Below are 3,190 nucleotides of genomic sequence, written 5' to 3' on the forward strand. Positions count from 1 at the left end.
GCACTTGGCACTTGGCACTTTAAACCTTTCATAAGTGCCATAGGTGCCAGACCCCTGACTGGGTCATTTTTAAAGGATAAAGGGCTACACACATTAAATACTATGCCGGGCAAGAGGCACTCTGACCGGGGTAACATTAGGTGTGCACTGCCCCCCTGGAGCCCTGTGGCACTTGGCACTTGGCACTTGGCACTTTAAACCTTTCATAAGTGCCATAGGTGCCAGACCCCTGACTGGGTCATTTTAAATACAGGATAATAGGCTACACACATTAAATACTATGCCGGGCAAGAGGCACTCTGACCGGGGTAACATTAGGTGTGCACTGCCCCCCTGGAGCCCTGTGGCACTTGGCACTTGGCACTTGGCACTTTAAACCTTTCATAAGTGCCATAGGTGCCAGACCCCTGACTGGGTCATTTTTAAAGAATAAAGGGCTACACACATTAAATACTATGCCGGGCAAGAGGCACTCTGACCGGGGTAACATTATGTGTGCACTGCCCCCCTGGAGCCCTGTGGCACTTGGCACTTGGCACTTGGCACTTTAAACCTTTCATAAGTGCCATAGGTGCCAGACCCCTGACTGGGTCATTTTAAAGGATAAAGGGCTACACACATTAAATACTATGCCGGGCAAGAGGCACTCTGACCGGGGTAACATTATGTGTGCACTAGCCCCCCTGGAGCCCTGTGGCACTTGGCACTTGGCACTTGGCACTTTAAACCTTTCATAAGTGCCATAGAGTGCAGTACCCTTGACTAGGGTCATTTAATACAGGATAATAGGCTACACACATTAAATACTATGCCGGGCAAGAGGCACTCTGACCTGGGGTAACATTAGGTGTGCACTGCCCCCCCTGGAGCCCTGTGGCACTTGGCACTTGGCACTTGGCACTTTAAACCTTTCATAAGTGCCATAGGTGCCAGACCCCTGACTGGGTCATTTTTAAAGGATAAAGGGCTACACACATTAAATACTATGCCGGGCAAGAGGCACTCTGACCGGGGTAACATTAGGTGTGCACTGCCCCCCTGGAGCCCTGTGGCACTTGGCACTTGGCACTTGGCACTTTAAACCTTTCATAAGTGCCATAGGTGCCAGACCCCTGACTGGGTCATTTTAATACAGGATAATAGGGCTACACACATTAAATACTATGCCGGGCAAGAGGCACTCTGACCGGGGTAACATTAGGTGTGCACTGCCCCCCTGGAGCCCTGTGGCACTTGGCACTTGGCACTTGGCACTTTAAACCTTTCATAAGTGCCATAGGTGCCAGACCCCTGACTGGGTCATTTTAAATACAGGATAATAGGCTACACACATTAAATACTATGCCGGGCAAGAGGCACTCTGACCGGGGTAACATTAGGTGTGCACTGCCCCCCTGGAGCCCTGTGGCACTTGGCACTTGGCACTTGGCACTTTAAACCTTTCATAAGTGCCATAGGTGCCAGACCCCTGACTGGGTCATTTTTAAAGGATAAAGGGCTACACACATTAAATACTATGCCGGGCAAGAGGCACTCTGACCGGGGTAACATTATGTGTGCACTGCCCCCCTGGAGCCCTGTGGCACTTGGCACTTGGCACTTGGCACTTTAAACCTTTCATAAGTGCCATAGGTGCCAGACCCCTGACTGGGTCATTTTTAAAGGATAAAGGGCTACACACATTAAATACTATGCCGGGCAAGAGGCACTCTGACCGGGGTAACATTATGTGTGCACTGCCCCCCTGGAGCCCTGTGGCACTTGGCACTTGGCATTTGGCACTTGGCATTTGGCACTTTAAACCTTTCATAAGTGCCATAGAGTGGTAATTGCATAGGATTTCAGGGGTATACACATTAAATACTATGCCGGGCAAGAGGCACTCTGACTGGGGTAACATTAGGTGTGCACTGCCCTGTGGCACTTGGCACTTGGCACTTGGCATTTGGCACTTGGCATTTGGCACTTGGCACTTCATAAGTGCCATAGAGTGGTAATTGCATAGGATTTCAGGGCTATACACATTAAATACTATGCCGGGCAAGAGGCACTTTGACTGGGATACAATTTTAAAAATTCCCGCAACCATCTGGATTTGTCCACATGGCATTTGGCACTTGGCATTTGGCACTTGGCACTTCCATAAGTGCCATAGAGTGGTAATTGCATAGGATTTCAGGGCTATACACATTAAATACTATGCCGGGCAAGAGGCACTTTGACTGGGATACAATTTTAAAAATTCCCGCACCATCTGGATTTGTCCACATGATGGCGACATTGGATAGGGTAAGCTGGGATAAAATTATGATGGTAATTGCATAGGATTTCAGGGGTATACACATTAAATACTATGCCGGGCAAGAGGCACTTTGACTGGGATAAAATTATTATGTAATTGCATAGGATTTCAGGGGTATACACATTAAATACTATGCCGGGCAAGAGGCACTTTGACTGGGATAAAATTATTATGGTAATTGCATAGGATTTCAGGGGTATACACATTAAATACTATGCCGGGCAAGAGGCACTTTGACTGGGATAAAATTATTATGGTAATTGCATAGGATTTCAGGGGTATACACATTAAATACTATGCCGGGCAAGAGGCACTTTGACTGGGATAAAATTATTATGGTAATTGCATAGGATTTCAGGGGTATACACATTAAATACTATGCCGGGCTAGAGGCACTTTGACTGGGATACAATTTTGTGGGTAATTGCATAGGATTTCAGGGCTACACACATTAAATACTATGCCGGGCAAGAGGCACTCTGACTGGGGTAACATTATGTGTGCACTGCCCCCCTGGAGCCCTGTGGCACTTGGCACTTGGCACTTGGCATTTGGCACTTGGCACTTCCATAAGTGCCATAGAATGGTAATTGCATAGGATTTCAGGGGTATACACATTAAATACTATGCCGGGCTAGAGGCACTTTAACTGGGATACAATTTTTAAAATTCCCGCACCATCTGGATTTGTCCACAAGATGGCATCATTGGATAGGGTAAGCTGATTTTAGGCATTGGGGCCTGGGAACACAATGTACATCAATGGCAGGGCTTTGCTGAAGATTGATGGGGAAATGGTGATGGGAAAATGGGCCAAAAAAAAGGGGGACAGAGCAGCCAACCTCCAAAGAGGCTGACTGCTCTGCCCCCCTTAAGGACAGTGGAACT

The sequence above is a fragment of the Salvelinus namaycush genome, unplaced genomic scaffold (genome assembly GCF_016432855.1).
Source record: "Salvelinus namaycush isolate Seneca unplaced genomic scaffold, SaNama_1.0 Scaffold2973, whole genome shotgun sequence".
In the NCBI taxonomy this organism is placed as follows: domain Eukaryota; kingdom Metazoa; phylum Chordata; class Actinopteri; order Salmoniformes; family Salmonidae; genus Salvelinus; species Salvelinus namaycush.